The sequence below is a fragment of the Dermochelys coriacea genome, chromosome 15 (genome assembly GCF_009764565.3).
Source record: "Dermochelys coriacea isolate rDerCor1 chromosome 15, rDerCor1.pri.v4, whole genome shotgun sequence".
Classification (NCBI taxonomy): Eukaryota; Metazoa; Chordata; order Testudines; family Dermochelyidae; genus Dermochelys; species Dermochelys coriacea.
In genome coordinates, this window is record NC_050082.1 from 1,104,299 (window position 1) to 1,123,002 (window position 18,704).

Genomic DNA, 18,704 nt, shown 5'->3' on the forward strand with positions numbered 1-18,704 from the left:
ATTTTGCATTTTGGAAATTAACCAAGCAACAGGCTGGTTCCGTTAAGATCCCTAAGACAGTTCTGTTTGCTAGAAATCAGTCCAAATACCTGCTCCATAGTAAGAGGAAAGGGAGTACTTGTGGCACCTTAGAGACTAACAAATTTATTTGAGCATAAGCTTTTGTGAGCTTACAATAAAAAGGCCAAGAGCCCATCATCAGTTGCTTGACCTGCTTCAATTCTAAAAGCGCTGCAGGAACATTTCTTTTAACCACAGGTATCTGTTATCTCCTTTAAACAGAAATGTATGTATGTGACCGTGTCTCATATAAGCATACAAGGAAAAGTTTTTCATAAAGACAGTGTCAACTTGTTTTTGTTTCTTTTTCCTGATGTAGCATTCTTTAAACACTGTCCTGATTATTTTTTTAACCCTATTATACACACACGAGTTTTTCAGCTCTTCTGCTTGTGTTTGAAAGATCTTTAAGGCAGATCTGAGAGCAACACCAGCTCAAGTTAATTGTGCTAGGGCTAACCAGTTTTCTTTTGTCTCTGTACACAAAGCTGCCTGCTGCTTGCTGTCACTACAGCTTTAGTTTAAACTCTGCTGCTGCTATCACCGGTAAACACCCTCTTCCAGGTTGAAAGAAAGGCATGCTCCATCATTAGTTAAACTTACTATACACAAAATGCACAATGGAAGCAAACTGAAAAAAGAAAAATAAGTGGATTTTCTTTCTTTCCCATCTCTTTTAGTTACAGTAATCTTACAGTTTACTTGCAATGGGAAAAAGTACAATATTTTCAGATGCAAGTGTGACAAACTGACTATATTATTTTTAAACAACAAATCTGAATGTGGAATTCTTCAACCAAAATACACATTCAGTAGGTACTGCAGGTAAAAAAAACAAAATAGTTATCAGCAGTCAACAATTCAAATATACAAGGGACCCTATCACACCAGTAGGGAGAAAGGGAAAATCTGTACCAATAATAATATACAAACATCTGTAAACTGAGCTAAATTAACAAAGTCAGAAATTTAGACTGACCAGAGGATCAGTGTAAAATCTAAATTTCCTGGATTCAGAAAGCTTAATCAAACCTTTAATATTTAAACAGTTTGTATGTCTGTCCAATTTCTGTGGGAATGGAATTAATGTAAGTTTCCAAACCTTCCAACAGTAATTTTAAAAAGTGTGTTTAGGGCACCTTTGTAAAATTCATATTTATATACTCAAATTTACATTCATGGATTCAGTTTAAGTGATTCTTGAAGTCTCATTATTTACTTGAGCAATTAGGGCTAAGTAAATATGCATTTAGAGACTTTAAAGATACTGACTAATTATTTAACTTTGATAAATAAATATTCTCAAGTGCTCTTACAGCCCTATGCAATAAATCAAATTAGCTTTTTGTGGAATATTAAGTCCAGTGGGTCTCAACTTTATCCATTCTGTGACGCTCATGTTACAACAGAAAAGATTTGGAACCTCCGTCCCTTCCATATGTTTTGGGACTCCGCTCTCACCTAGCAATAAAGAAAGTAAGGGTGTTTGTGACTCCCTGAAATCTACTCATAGCCATCCTTGGTGTCACAACCCACTAGTTAAGAACCATGATTTATCATGTAATTCTGAATTCAGGGAATGTGCTATATGTGTAGTTAAACATTACTATGAAATTTACTGGAAATGTGAATTGCAGAAGTCCAGCAAATGATAGCTAAGGAAACATTTGTCCATTTTTACTTTCCTTACATAACTGCATACGTTTTTAACTAAAAAAGAAATAAATAAAGACCATTTTTGATATAGAGGCAAAAATAAGTTGAATAATTCACATCTATGTTTCTGGTTTCTTAATATAAATGACCTTAGCACTTCATTGGGATTGACAAGGTGAGGATGCTGCTACCTTTGATGGATCTAAACCTTTGAGTAAATACAGCTGGCTGGCGAATAATGGGCATATAATGCATATTCAGGCCAGCCTATTTAGGTACAGCATGTTTTTCAGCATTTTTTTTAAATTGTCCTCAAAAAGAAAATAAAGAGCTAGACTAGCAGAAGACCCTCTCCCCTATAAGTCAGGAAACTCTGGAGTGTGTAGGAAGGAGGAGGGGGTTTATGCAAAAAAACAAAAAAACACCCTTCTCCATTCCATCAGCCAGGAGGAGTAGGGTAGAAAGAGGAACTCAAGTTTCAGACACCTACCAGCAAAAGGCTGGTATGGAAATACCCGGCCTAGGAACAACACCTTGGCAGATAAGAGTTCGAATAACCACTTTCTTTGGAGAATGGCTGGGACCTGCCTACCATCTATGTGTTTAGAATTTATAATTTCTTTCAAAACAAAAATTAAAGTTCTATCCCTTATGGTTGTGAAGAATACTTCACAAATATGAGTAGAGCGTGACCCCTGCCATCTTGTCTACCTGAGTCGGCAGATAAAAAGGAAAGGGAAGGAGGGCTTAGATTTCAGACATCTACCAGCCAAGGGGTTATATGAAAGAGAGAGTCCACAGTTAGGGCCCAGGGACAGCATCACAGTAGAAATCATAGCCCCTTTCCCATTTCCCAGTAAATGGTGGCAGGATAACTGGGCTATTCACTACGGTGTCAAATGCTGAATATTGTTGCTGAAGCACTGCATCCATCCCCATCTTTGTATCTCTCAGTTTATAAGTGTCTGATACATTTTACAAGCCCTTCTAGTAAGAATCCCACTGCTCACCACAGCAGTTGAGGATCTGGCTTCTCACGAGGACAGTCTCTGGTCCTCACTGGTAGGGATCCACCCTTCATATACCTATTGACCCATGGCTAGTAGTATATTAATGTGTATATTAATTTTAGAGCAAGGCTGTGGAAACCAATATCAGCTACATGGAACAGAATACCAGCAAAATAGTGCAGGTCTGGCCATAATGCCAAGCTTATACTGAAGGTCACTTTAAAGGGTCACTGTTTTACAATATATGATTTTTAAATTGTAAATCTCTATCTATGCAACACCTCAGCTACTTAAAAGTGAACACATTTTTAAAATCTAATTTACTTTTCACTATTCATGTTCTTTGTGTACTTTTGCCACTCACTTTGAACACTGAAAATCAATGAAGTCAGTTTCACTGTTCACAGTGAATTTAACTCTCAGGTTCTTAGTGCTTCAGTATTTGTTACCAACATTGCAAGAGAATGATATATTTGTTTATTTTTTAATTGAAAATATTTCTATTGGATTTGGTTGTTTGTTTTTTTTTATTAAACCAAAGAATTTCTGGTCCAAATTTAAGTTGACTGTGTACATTTTAAAGATTAACATGGATCAAGAAACAGTGAGGTTTATTTTTCTGATAAAATATTTTTTAAAGTGCAGAATGTGGCTGCTTGTTATCCACAGACAGCATATTATATGAATCTTCCAACTCCTAAGACTGGATTCTTATTCTGAATAAGTGGATTCTTATTCACTTATGGGTGCAATCAAGGTGTTGATTTTTATCTGCAAAACGATGATTTAAATCATGACTATTTGAGAAATGACCTCTCCACTTCACCCCACCATGTATTATCATGGCAGCTAAAATTAGTCTAGGATAACTTTAAAATACTTAGATTTAAGTATCCGAGATTCAAAGCAAAGCTTTATAAGTGGAAGATCCTCAGCTATGTAATCAAATTCCCTCACTAGTCCAACAGAGACTTTAGGGCACAATACATAGCCTCTCCCTCCTTTCGGACAGGCACTCATCATGCTTTGTGAAGGCTAGGACTATAACAGGGTTTAAAAGCGAACTGGATAAATTCATGGAGGTTAAATCCATTAATGGCTATTAGCCAGGATGGACAAGGAATGGTGTCCCTAGCCTCTGTTTGTCAGAGTGAAGATGGATGGCAGGAGAGAGATCACTTGATCATTACCTGTTAGGTTCAAAAAAAGAAAAAGGAGTACTTGTGGCACCTTAGAGACTAACAAATTTATTTGAGCATAAGCTTTCATGAGCTACAGCTCACTTCATCGGATGCATTAGGTTCACTCCCTCTGGGGCACCTGGCATTGGCCACTGTCGGTAGACAGGATACTGGGATGGATGGACCTTTGGTCTGACCTAGTATGACCATTCTTATATTCATCGTAAGAGAACTCAAAATGAGAATTCTCTATATATTGATGCTACAGATTAAAAGTTTACAGATATTTTTCAGCATGCTGATCCCAATTGCAGAAGTTCATCAACTTTATTCCATTTCTGGGTATAAAACTGACAAAAAGTGGTATTACAATTAATGGTTTGCCGCTGGTGAAGACAACAGTGAACTACTGACTTCACCGGTGGCAGCATAAGACCCTTAGGCAGCAGCATTTGGTCTTGTTATGTTTTATATGCATTTGCAATGTGATATCTTGTAGTTCATCCTGGTTATTGAATGATATGGACATGGCACTGGAAACAAATTTAGACCCTGTTTATATGAAATAATGACAAGAAGTCCCTGTTTAAAGATCATACAGTGAGACATTGCCACAACCTTGCATTAGGAGATGCAGTACAACAAAACGACTCAGGCCAACTCACACAACAAAAAGGCATCCTGCACTTTTTTGGAGAAAGATTTTAATTTACAAAATGGCTGGCTTTATTTCCAAGTGTATGGTATACATTTTATTTTATGGTGAAAATTGATTTAAACTGAAAACCAGACTCCTTTATTATTTTGCCTACACTAGTTTGTAGGATTACATTTCAGCAACAAGTTATTAAAATCATCAACCTCCTCTCTTATAAATCCACAGACAAAAAGCAGAAAAGAAAGGACACATAACTAGGTTTTTCTAAGTAACCTGTTAGGATCTTATCTGACTTACAAGGAATCCTTTAAACTCCATTGACACAAATGAAGAATAAAGAAGAATAGCAACTCAGACTGCGTAGTCCAACAGCCTTTTATTTTGATTGGCATAAGAACTTGCAGACCCATCTCTAAGTGAAAATAATCCAACGGGTTCCAGAGGAAGTACAATATATCAGTAAAAACAACGAGGAGTCCTTGTGGTACCTTAGAGATGAACAAATTTATTTGAGCATAGGCTTTCGTGGGATATAACCCACTTCATCAGATGCATGGAGTGGAAAAAACAGTAAGCAGGAATAAATAAATAGCTCATGAAAAGATGGGAATTGCCTCACCAAGGGGGGGGGGTGTCAGTGCTAACAAGGCCAATTAATTTAGGGTGTACTGATACAGACTAACACGGTTACCCCTCTGAAACCTATAGTATATCAGAATTTTAAGAAAAATTGCTTCTATTATATATAAGCAAAACAGCACTGCAGAAACACCACCACACATCCAATAATACACTAAAAGGGTTACTTAATTTTTCTATATAAATTGTGACAAAGCTCTGTCCTTGCCTCTGTGGGTCCCACGTTTCCCGGCAGACTTCGCTAGCCTCAGAGGCTCACTGTGACCCTCCACGTAACCCTTCTTTCTCTAGAGACAAGGGTCACAGTCTACTGAGCCATTTTCATCATAAGCCAGCAAGGGAGGTGAGGAGAAGTTATCCTTCCTTGCACAGTCTCTGTTGTCTCCCAGTCTCAGTGATTAAACAGGGGGCAAAGGTGTGGGGGGGAGCCCGAGCCCACCCTCTACTCCGGGCTCCAGCCCAGGGACCCTAATAGTATCAGCTATGGTAGCTGACTTTTTAGAAACATGACACGTACAATTCCCTGGGCTACTTCCCCAACAGCAGCCCTCACTTCCTCAAGCTCCACTTTACCCTTACCTCAGGGCCTCCTTCCTTGTGCCTGATATGGTGTGTACTACTCAGCCTCTCCAACAGTGCAACTTCTTCCCACAACTCCTGACATGCACACCCACCTGACTGACTGGGAGGCTTTTAATTAGTTTCAGCCAGCTCCTGACTGGCTTCAGGTGTCCCAATCAACATAGCCTTCTCCCTGCCTTCTGGAAGGTTCTTAATTGGCCCCAGGTGTCTTAATTGACCTAGAGCAGCCTCCATTTCACTTATCCTGGTACCAGGGATACCTTGTTTAGCCTGGTGCTAATATATTCATCTCCAACTACTCTTCCAAAGCCATCTGGCCTTGCCCCGTCACAAAATTTAGTACATTTATTTCTGGATCTACATCAGAAACCAACAATGCTTGTACAATATTGCCCTGGGAACAATCTGCCACCCAAATATTATATTCTAAAGTATCAGTTCTCAAACTTCATTGAACTGCGACCCGCATCCGAGAACAAAACTACTACATGATCAGGGGAGGGAGGTAGTGCGGGGATGGGAAGCGGTGCAGATAGAGCCCAAGCCCAAGCCCCACTGCCTGGGGCTAAAGCATTGAGGCTTCAGGTTCAGTCCCAGTCACTCTAACGGTGGCCCTGGTGACCCCATTAAAATGGGCTCAAGACCCACTTTGGGATCCCGACCCACAGTTTGAGAACCACTGTTCTAAAGCATACCAAGTAATGGTCCTGGATGAAAATTCTTCCAAGTAGACTGTAAACCAAATTAGAATCAATGAACAGATTAGCTCTTAAAATACCACATGGACTGCATTTCTTTTCCATTATGGACTGTATCTCTTTTCCATTAACCTAGAAGTATACTTTTGTCAACTGGATCTGAAAAACTGTGATACCTGTACAACTGTATTTTTCCACAATCTTGTCATTTTCTCTCAAAGTACAACCTCCTTTCATATAATTGTTTAAATCATAGACTAGCACTTCTGCTACCAGCAATTTCTATGGTCAATCTCAATACAGCATTAAAATTAGTAGGCTGAATGGTGCTGAAATGGTAGCTGGAAGAAATGAATACAAAGATATCAGATCTACTGGGAAAGACATGAACACAGAGACCTACTCCCTGCTTCCAGATTTCACTTCCTGATACACAGCAGCTTAACATATCTGAACACTAAGTTGTGGAACCTGCTGCACAGAAAAGGATCCGGGGCTGGGTGGACATGCTTTTGTGATGCATTTTTGGACTACAAGTTAACGTTGTTATAGGTACTATCACAACATGTTCTTAATAGAGGCAAATATACACAGCGGGAGGCACAAAGTCTATGAGATCTGTATATTAATGAGATTGCAACGACTCACCATAATACACATTTGCAGAATAATTCAATTTCTGATTTACATACACTAAAAAATATTAAAGAATACTCGAGTTATGAAGTCAAGCTCTCAAAAGTTAGGAATGCCAGAAATTAAGGTTGCCTGTACAACTTTTAATTCAGCCCTCTTGTGTGTATGCCTAAAGTATTTAATGATCACATACCATTCTTTCCACAGGACCCCTGCCTCACTCAATGCCCTGGACGGACAGCGCTCAACTGAACAAGAAGCTATTTCTTTCTATCTTCATCATTCAATGTGTGAACCCATGCCTTAATTACTTCACACTATTCATACTCTGCACTGATTAAAGATATTTCCTCATGGGCTTCATCTGATGCTCATTACCTTAGCCCAACTGTGCTTAAAAAATGTTAATGAATTTATCTTTGCAACATCTCTGTGAGGTAAAGTGATGGTGCTATCCCCATTTTAAAGACAAGAAACTAAGACAGAGAATAATTGTCTCAACTGTCCACTAATTTTGGGTGCCCAAATCAAGCTAAGTATGTTTTTCAGAGTACTTCACATTTTTTATAGCTCTTTATATGTTCAAAGCACAGCTTCCATAGGTCTGAGTGCTCAGTACTTCTGCAAATCATGCCCAGGTGTGTCTAGTTGGGCACCCAGAAAATGAGGAACACTCAGTGGTCATCTGTGGAAAATTTTGATTTAAATGACTAGGCCAGTGTAGTGAAGCAACGACTCACCAGTGCGGCACCTCCTGCTGGTGATCTTGGGAATTAGCGCTCCAGCGTACAGAGCGCCTCCAACTGGCCGATGTCTCGCCTGCCGCTGGCCCGTGTCCCTTCCGGACCCCGGTGCCCTTTACCTTGGGGTGCTGCCCCAGCAGTATCCTACCACGCTCTGGGTTTCCCCTCCTAGGGGAACCCCAACCCTCTCACCCACCTTAGCTCAGTGTCTACTGCCATCACCATCTAGCCCCCGCTTATTGGAGCAAACTGCAGTCTGTCATGACCACTCATCATTGGCAAGGAGGTTGGACCAGCTGCCTCTGCCTAACCCGGGCTGCATCTCTGCAACGCCAGTACCTGTACAGACCTTCACCGAGGCATGCAGCCTGGGGGTTTACGAGGCTGGAGCGACCCAGCTCCCTTGCCCTATTGCCCAGCACTGCTCCAGTTTCAGATACCATATGTTCCCCAGCAGCTAGGCCCTCTCCCTCCAGGACTAAAGAGAGACTGCTCCTCCAGCACCTGGCCCCCAGCCCTCTTATAAGGGCCAGCTGGGCCCTGATTGAGCTGGCCACAGCTGTGGTCAGCTAATCACTCAGCTTCCCCCAGCTGTTCTCACTCCTCTTATATCAGGAGCAGGGTAACCACCCCACCCGCTACAGCCAACATCATATAGGAACTTCATGGCAGAGGCAAGGACAGATTCCAGTTCTCCAGGATGACAATCACATGCTTTAACTATGAGACAAGACCAACTCTCTCCCTGCTGCCTCCTCCAATCACTTCATACTTTCCTGTTTCCACAAAAAATAAGGCAGTGGTCTTACAGATGACAGCCTCATTCACTACATGACCCTGATTCAATCTCTGAACACCACTCAAAAAGGCAGAGGTCCTGTGGAAAAACATGTAAACAGGTCATGTAATTAACAGCTGTATTATAATGCACACACACAAGGGGACTGAAATTAAATTTGTACGAGCAACTATAATTCTGACATTCATAACTTTTGAATGCTTGATTTTGCAACTTTAATATTCTTTTAATGTAGTTTTTTAAAATGAATTTACCAAGTTTTTTTTTTGTTTTGTTTTGTTTTAACAAAACCATCTCATATGGAACCACAATGACCCCACACAACTCATCAGTATGGTAAAAACCTTCAGATTTACAGCACAGGCCACTAACACATAAGCCATAGGAGGAGGAGGCTGATATCCTGCTTGTGCATGAGCCACTAAAGGTCGATCAGACTTGTACTTTGCCAGTGGATTTCACAAATATTTGCTGACAGAAGAAGAATACTGAGACTCAAGTACCCTGAGTTCTATTCCAGATTCTGGTGATGAGTGTTTATATAAATCCTCTCGCCCCTTCATATCCCATCTGTTCCTACCTCCCTTTCCCTGTAACTATCCTCCTTTGCTTCTATTCCCCCCAGCCAGATCTGTTCTGTTTCTGTTCCTGTCCCCATCCTTATTCCCACCCACTGCTATTCCTGTCCCACCACCAATCAGGCTCATCCTTCTCCTCAAACACTGCATGAGCACTAGCAGTGGAAGTTCTGACAGGACAGAAGATACAGTCTCCTTGCTCTCAGTTCTGGTGCCTGGCAGCACAGTGTGCCCCCTCATCTAGGATGAGCATTTGCAGGAAATGTTCTGCTCAGCCTCAGGCTGGGGCATGTCCAGTAACCTCTTTGGTGGTGGAGCATGCTCAGTGGAGATGGAATATTTGGATAGTTTTGCTGCTAGTCTCAAACAAACGTCTACTGAGCACACACAAATGAAAATTTTCAGAGGCTAACAATTCAGACAAATTTGGGTGGATTTTCTCAGGAATGACAAAAGCCAGTTCTCTGCCAAATTTTGAATCTCTGCTCCCAAGCACAGGGGCACTAAGCTAGAGAGTCTCAACACAATTCTAAGAATTTTGTAACATTTTTCCCCAACTTCATTCTCAGAATGGCTAGACCACTTTTGCTGAACCCTTATTTTAGATAGATAGATGATAGATAGATAGTAGATAGATAGATAGATGATAGATGATAGATAGATAGATAGAATCAGCCTGAGGCAGTCATCCAACTTTGAAAATTTCAGCCTGAACGACTCAAGTTCTGACAAGTTGTAAGCAAGTGAAAACAGGGTTTTAGAATGGAAAATGTTAGTCAACCCTAACAATGTGTTTGACGACTGGTGAAAAAAGTATATAGAAAGGTTGTACTATTATGAAAAAGATGGAACATTTTGAGGGTGGATTTGTGGGACAGCTTTTTATCTTTGCCTCCTAACACTATAAAAATCATGATGGAATAACCAATAATTGAAAAAAGTGGCATTATTCTTGCTTGATCCATGTTAAAGCTTTCACAGACATGACCTTTTTCTACAACCCTCCCTGTTCCACTACAGATGGCTCCATTCCCTCTCTTCGATGCCAACTTCCTTCAAGCTTCTGAACAATACTTCTCTGCATTCCTCTTAGCTCTTCTTAAAACTGACACCAGAGCAGCTTTGTGCTAACACTCTGGCAGCCTGGGTTGAACTGTCAATGCAGGCTGAGTAGCTTGCCCTAGGAATGCCACCAGAGTGGCAGCTGTTTGAGCAGTGGAAACATGAATAAGTTTCTAACTGGCTGACTCTCAAGTCTGATATCACGTCCATGACTTAGATGGCTCTTTTCCATCATGGGTATAATGAAACAATTTCTATTGTGTTATTCATTAACTTGCATTTCATTCAGTGGCTTCTAAGATGATAATGAATGACACTTTAGGGAGATGAACATACAAGAGATTTTTGACAGTCAATTAATGAGGGATTGTCTATTGCTACATTAAAACACACTAAGGAATTTTTAGTGAACATCAGCAGGAGCTACACCGATCAATTAATGTACATTTTAGTGCACTTTAGAAATCAGACCCGTTGTACACATTACCACACCGCATACACAAGCCCTAAAATAAACAAGGATTAAAATCCAGGGCAACTATGGCAAACTACATTCTTATTACTCACATGTTTCAAGGATAGTACAGGTATCAAATCATATACTACACTTCAATGACAAACATTTACTGGATTAAAAATTTGTTTTTTAATATGGATACTGTTAAGGTATTTTAAATTTCTCCACAGCTAAAATTCATTTGTGGTGCAAAAGACCAGGTGAAGGCCCTTCATATTGTTTAAACCCTGGACTGGGGCTGTATGGGGGAGCAGCAGACGGCATGGTATGAAAAAGGGGTGTGGCTGTATACTCACATAGGCTGGTGTGAAAAGCCTGGAGGCAGGCACAGGAATCCTCATCTAACTACATCAGAGGGACTGGTTTCAGAGTAGCAGCCGTGTTAGTCTGTATTCGCAAAAAGAAAAGGAGTACTTGTGGCACCTTAGAGACTAACAAATTTATTAGAGCATAAGCTTTCCTGAGCTACAGCTCACTTCATCGGATGCATTTGGTGGAAAAAACAGAGGAGAGATTGACTGTAATCACTAATTCACCCTAAACACATATATCATATACTCTTGTGGTGGAGGATGAATTATCTCAAACCATCCTCATTTCTGCATGGAGCCCAATTACTTGGTATTTATGAAAGGTTAAAGAGTTTACAAAGCAGTCCACTGAAGCTTGTTAATTTTTATTTTATAAAAGCACCCACTGTACTCCTAACACGAAGTAATTTTTTTTAAAATAACTTGTTTTCTTATTGACTTCCCCTCCTCGCTCTCACAAAACACAGATACACAGTTATTGTTTACTTGAATGCAGAGTTACAATCCTTTATTTCAAAAACAGAACAAAAGTTGCAAGATTTCTTTAACAAGGTACGTTGACTACCTAGGGATTTTTATTATTTAATTATTTTTATTGAGTTTCATTGCAGAGTTTTAAAGACACATTCTAGAATTAGTGTTTAGGACTTGAACTTTCAAAGGAGACTGAGGGAGTTAGGTCCCCAAATATCACTGAAGTAAAGCGCCTTTAAAAATCCCAGGCTAAAATCATAAACTCTGTCATTCTCTTGCCCCATCATATAGCAACATATTAAAAAAGCACAGAGGTAAAATTAAGAATCCGTATAATATTATAGCTCTGAGTATCTTAATCACTTGAAACTTGGTACAGTACTACAAAAATAGTGATACCAAGAATCACAGTTACTAACCTAATTGCACCTCTGACCCCTCCTGGTTTCTTTGAAAGCACCCTCCCCTCCTTCTGGTCTCAGGGCTCTAGTCATCATCTAGCTCTGGGTGGAATTCTCCCAACTCTCAGACCAGCTTCTAGATCATGGTCCCCAAACTTTTTCTGTCACATCTCCACTTACCCGTAACAAAATATATCCGTCTCCCCTGGCCCTCCCTGCCTGGGAGCCAGGACTGGGAGCAGGCCAGGGTCGGGAGCCACGGCCAGGGCCAGAAGTGGTCCGTGGTCAGAGCCGGAGGCTAGGACCTCAGGAGCCCAGAGCTCCAGCTGGGGCTAGAGCCAGGCCGAGGTTAGGGTCGAGATCTGAGACGAAGGTCCGGGGCCAGGAGCTGAGGCAGTGGCTGGAGCTGCAGCTGGGGCTGCAGCTGGGGCTGGAAGTGGGGTGGCCTTGGGGCAGAACAGGGCTGGGTGGTCCTCCCTCCCCACCCCCCGTGGGGGCTAGCCAGGGCCCTGCATACCCACCCTAACATTCCTCCATGTCTCCCCGCAGGGGCACATCCCACAATTTGGGGACCACTGTTCTAAGTAGAAGACTCCTGGTACTAACCTATGATCTCCTTAGCACGCCTAACAGGCTGATACCCTGAAATTCTTGTCAGTGGTCTATACAGTGACCAGGCAGCCTCCTTAAAGTACAGTATTTGTTTAGAACAAAAACAGTTCAGAAAAAAAGAAATCTTAAAACAATAAAACATATCTAGCTTTACCCTAAGGGTTACCATTCCCTGGATCCAGGAAGGCCGAATTGCTCTAGACTCCCTCAGCAGAGTCTCTCCCTTTCTCTCTCACTCTGGCAGCTTATCTCCCTAGACAGCTTCTGGAAAGTGACACTCTCCCTGCTCTGTGAAGGACTTCATAAATGTGTTTTCTTTTGATCTCCAGGCTCCTAGCTTTGCCAAACAAGGCATGCATATTGATGGAGACTGGCACCTTGAAACTAACAGTTTGTACCAATGTTTTTCAAGTGTGCACTGGAGTGTCCTTATCTAGATCTATTGTGTTCCTTTCTTCTTCCCAAAGATGCGTTAAGACAGACAAATACATTCAAATAGGATATTCCAATAATCCACCACAGTTATAAATTTGTTAGTCTCTAAGGTGCCACAAGTACTCCTTTTCTTTTCACAGTTATACAGTAATTTTACCTCACTGATCAGGTCACATACAATGTTCACAAAATTATATCAGAATTAATACATAGCAATTCCATATCCGTCACACTAAGTATGAAATTTCAATGCTTTAAGTTCAAAAGAATGAAATGAGCAAGTTTTTCTTCAAAGTTGCAGTTCAGTCATGAGAAAGTCAGGACTACCTTTTTACAATAGTTAATGCAATGAAGAGATCCCAGAATACATTAAATTCTTCTAATCTGCCCTCCCAATCTAGGTAGTTTTATGTACAAGAAGTACCTGTTGCAAATCTCTGATCCAGTCACTCCTTCTGAGAGGGTGGTTGATCTGACTCCCACTAACTAGTGCTGTCTTTTGGCTAAATGTGTAAATTTCATTTTGTATTTATTAGTTGTAACACCATTCGTTTTATGTACAAACAAACTTAGAACAAATGGGATCACTATAGTTTATTCTGGATACATGCATAATCTGCTACGTTTCAGAGTAGCAGCCACGTTAGTCTGTATTTGCAAAAAGAAAAGGAATACTTGTGGCACCTTAGAGACTAACAAATCTGCTACCTTTCCCTTAAAAATGATGCGGACACATATATCCACATGCAAGTTTCATCTCTCACTGTCAGGTTAGTGGATCTGCAGAACGAAAAGCTGTTCTTTTCCATCCTGTGATCATTCAGGAAAAAAACCCTGACTATTGTACCAAGAACTTTTTCTTTTTAAAAAAGCATGGCAGTAGTACTATGACTTTCCAGCTCATCTCACTTTGGTGCAAGACCTTCAGAGTAACAGTTGAAACAGTCGTGGGGATTACCTGATAGCTAGTGTTGGCTAAGTACTAATGATTTCAGCAAAGGACTAGGAACCAGGATACCACCATGAATTACTGACTTTTGTACAAGTCAAAACCTTGTGTCTTAGACCAACCGAGCTAAGGAAGCTGACTTTTTTTTTTTTAAAAAAGGATAATTAGAAAACAAGAAAAAAACAGAGTGAGTATTTGACAGATATAAAAGAAAAAGCACAAGCAAACCTGAAAAAGCACAAGAACAAATCCGCAAAGACACACCCCTGAAACCCCAACCTGGGGTATTCTATCTGCTACCCAAGATCCATAAACCTCGAAATCCTGGACGCCCCATCATCTCAGGCATTGGCACCCTGAAAGCAGGATTGTCTGGCTATGTAGATTCCCTCCTCAGGCCCTACGTTACCAGCACGCCCAGCTATCTTAGAGACACCACTGACTTCCTGAGGAAACTACAATCCATCAGTGATCTTCCTGAAATCACCATCCTGGCCACTATGGATGCAGAAGCCCTCTACACCAATATTCCACACAAACATGGACTACAAGCCGTCAGGAACAGTATCTCCAATAATGTTATGACAAACCTGGTGGCTGAACTTTGTCCTCACCCATAACTATTTCACATTTGGGGACAATGTATACCTTCAAATCGGGGACAATGTATACCTTCAAATCAGCGACACTGCTATGGGTACCCACATGTGCAAGGCTATCCTTGCAACAAAGCCCGTTGCCAACTCTGTCCACATATCTCTTCAGGGGACACCATCATAGGGCCTAATCACATCAGCCACACTATCAGAGGCTCGTTCACCTGCACATCTACCAATGTGATATATGCCATCATGTGCCAGCAATGCCCCTCTGCCATGTACATTGGTCAAACTGGACAGTCTCTACGTAAAAGAATGAATGGACACAAAACAGACATCAAGAATTGTAACATTCAAAAACCAGTTGGAGAACACTTCAATCTCTCTGGTCACTCGATTACAGACCTGAGGGTGGCTATCCTTCAACAAAAAAGCTTCAAAAACAGACTCCAATGAGAGACTGCTGAATTGGAATTAATTTGCAAACTGGATACAATTAACATAGGCTTGAATAAAGACTGGGAGTGGATGTGTCATTACACAAAGTAAAACTATTTCCCCATGTTTATTCCCCACCCCCCACCCCGTCTGTTCCTTAGATGTTCTTGTCAACAGCTGGAAATGGCCCACCTTGATTATCACTATTAAAGGTTCGCTCCCCCCTGCTCCCCCCTCCGCTCTCCTGCTGGTAATAGCTCACCTTACCTGATCACTCTCATTACAGTGTGTATGGTAACACCCATTGTTTCATGTTCTCTGTGTGTGTATATATATAAATCTCCCCACTGTATTTTCCACTGAATGCATCCGATGAAGTGAGCTGTAGCTCACGAAAGCTTATGCTCAAATAAATTTGTTAGTCTGTAAGGTGCCACAAGTCCTCGTTTTCTTTTTTCTAAAAGAACAGTCACTGATAATTTCATACTGACTTTGAAAATCCATCCTTCCTAAAAAGTTATTTCAGGGTATATATACTGAAACCTTTGGGGAAGAAAAATTAAAAAATCACACCACACTGTCCACTGCATGGATAAAGCAGATAAAAGGCAGGTGAATAAAGATAGCTGTGATATGAAGCGGAAGTCACTCTAAGGAGGATGAGAGCCACAATTAGGGAGATAAAAATAGGCCAACCAAACTCATATGACTTCAATGAGTAAATTAAAAGGATCCGTTCAATATTAGCTTGCCAACTGTTCTCGATACTGTTAGCCATTTTTTGGGAGGATGGGTGGGGGGGAAGAAGAATGCAAGAAGGATCTGGTACTGAAGGAAATAGCCAATGATGGAGCCAGATAGTTTTACAGGGAGATGGCCGCCTTTTGCACCTCAAATCCACACGGATCAAGTCTTTTATTGGTACAGCATCCCTGCTACCATCACGCCATCTCCAAGGAAGACTCTGAAAGGAACTCTGGAAGTGTAAACCTAATTTTCAGTCTCCTGCATGATCCCAGGACACAAATCCACATACGTTCTTTGTAAAAATGCCAGTGTTTCTGGTTGCCTGTACTTAGAAAGAAGTCTTTAAATTAACATATTGTCAAGTACTGCTGAAGTTCAAGAAACTGGCTTTAAAACCAAAGAAAGATCACTTTGTATACCACCAAGTATAAGACAGATGGAATGCAACAGAACTTCAAATCTTGTACATAGCTAAGTCACCTGTACTGTTTTGTAGAAAAATATCATCACTGATTTTCCTACAGACCTGAGGAAAAGAACCACAGAAATATAGAGCTGGAAGGGATCTCAAGAGGTCATCTAGTCCAGTGCTTCTCAAGCTATCTGATGTGAGGGACCGGCAATTTTTTTTCCAATGTGCGTGCAGACCAGCAACCGATGTCTTGCGAACCGTTGCCGGTCCACGGACCACCACTTTGAGTAGTATTGATCTAGTCCATCCCCCCATACTTAGGCATGATTACTTATACCTAGACCATCCCTGACAGATATTTGTTTATCTGTTATTCAAAACCTCCAAGGACAGGGATCTAATCTACAGCCTCCCTAAATAACCTGTTCCAGTGCTTTATTATCCGCATAGTTAGAAATTTTTCCTTAATATCCAACCTAAATCGATTCCTTCTTGTCCTACCCTCATTGGACATGGAGAACAATTGATCACCATCCTCTTTATAACAACTTTTGAAATATTTGAAGCCTATGTTCTCCCTCCCCCACCCCAAGAGCCTCTCTTCTCTAGATTAAACATGCCAAACTCTTTCAATCTTTTCTCATATGTCATGTTTTCTAGAATTCTTATTTTTTGTTGCTCTCCTCTGGAATCTCTCCAATTTGTTCACAAAGTGTGGTACCCAAAACTGGACACAGTACTCTAGTTGAGGATCCACCAATGCTGAGTAGAGTGGAACAAGTGTTACCTCCCATATCTTACATACAACACTCATGTTAATTCACTCCAGAATGATAGCTGCCTTTTTTGCAAGAGCATCACACTGCTAATATTCATGTAATTATGGACTTGTTTTCTATAGTCAAGTTCTTGTTTCATAATTAATTATTTTGGTGACGTAGTGGCATTGTTTACATTGAGGTATATTTAGAATGGCACTGGGATTATTCTGGTAATGTCGTCTGCTTCCTAATTTCACATTGCTGTTAAATTTAACCACCGAGTCAAAAGTTTAACAATATCACTGTTTTTATAGGTTTCAGAGTAGCAGCCGTGTTAGTCTGTATTTGCAAAAAGAAAAGGAGTACTTGTGGCACCTTAGAGACTAACACATTTATTTGAGCATCCGATGAAGTGAGCTGTAGCTCACGAAAGCTTATGCTCAAATAAATGTGTTAGTCTCTAAGGTGCCACAAATACTCCTTTTCTTTTTTGCGAATACAGACTAACACAGCTGCTACTCTGAAAACTATTGTTATAGAAGACAACATACAAAATTAATTCAATTCATACAAAAAGAGTGAAAAGCCTGGGATCCTCATAATTAGCGGTTTCTCTTTTCTCATATGAATACAATATACAATGAAGGTTTCCCTGGCAGTTACTCTTTACCTTGATAAAGCCTTTTGAAAAAAAAATCTAAATAAAATGAATCAGTGCCGGCCAACAGGGTTAAAAACCACTTAACACAACACGGAGACAGATCAAAAACTATACAGGAAATCCTGTACCTTTTCTCATTGCTTTGGAATTAATCAAAATAAGCTCTAGGAATACTCCAACTTAAGTGCAGTAATAAGGAAGAACAAATGCACAAACTTTGGTTAAAAGCTTTCATAACTCAATGGAAGGGTTCTCTAACTGATACAAAAGAACTTGGAGAAAACCATTTTACAAGAAGAAAAGGAGTACTTGTGGCACCTTAGAGACTAACAAAGGTATTTGAGCATAAGCTTTCGTGAGCTACAGCTCACTTCATCGAATGCATTCGGTGGAAAATACAGTGGGGAGATTTATATACACACACACACAGAGAACATGAAACAATGGGTTTTATCATACACACACAGTAAGGAGAGTGATCACTTAAGATGAGCTATTACCAGCAGGAAGGGGGGGGGGAGGAGGAAAACCTTTTATAGTGATAATCAAGGTGGGCCATTTCCAGCCGTTCACAAGAACATCTGAGGAACAGCCGGGGGGGGCGGGGGGGGGGAGAGAAATAACATGGGGAAATAGTTTTACTTTGTGTAATGACCCATCCACTCCCAGTCTCTATTCAAGCCTAAGTTAATTGTATCCAGTTTGCAAATTAATTCCAATTCAGCAGTCTCTCGTTGGAGTCTGTTTTTGAAGGTTTTTGGTGAAGGATAGCCACTCTCAGGTCTGTAATCGAGTGACTGGAGAGATTGAAGTGTTCTCCAACTGGTTTTTGAATGTTACAATTCTTGACATCTGATTTGTGTCCATTCATTCTTTTACGTAGAGACTGTTCAGTTTGACCAATGTACATGGCAGAGGGGCATTGCTGGCACATGATGGCATATATCACATTGGTAGATGCGCAGGTGAACGAGCCTCGAATAGTGTGGCTGATCTGATTAGGCCCTATGATGGTATCCCCTGAATAGGTATGTGGACAGAGTTGGCAACGGGTTTTGTTGCAAGGATAGGTTCCTGGGTTAGTG

At 40.8% G+C, this 18,704-nt stretch overlaps 1 protein-coding gene across 9 annotated transcripts in view; it reads right to left on the reverse strand.

Annotated features, from left to right (window-relative positions):
• MTMR3 (myotubularin related protein 3) overlaps positions 1-18,704 on the reverse strand; it is a 230,354-nt gene that overhangs the window by 166,809 nt on the left and 44,841 nt on the right. Inside the window, exon 2 of one of the 9 annotated variants that reach the window (XM_043497962.1) lies at positions 11,116-11,206. The exons of 7 other annotated variants lie outside the window; for them this stretch is intronic. The gene's annotated coding sequence lies outside the window, so the exon portion shown is untranslated. Of the gene's footprint in view, positions 1-11,115; positions 11,207-12,771; positions 14,206-18,704 lie in introns of those variants that run through there. One more of the 9 variants, XM_043497961.1, reaches the window with a different exon arrangement.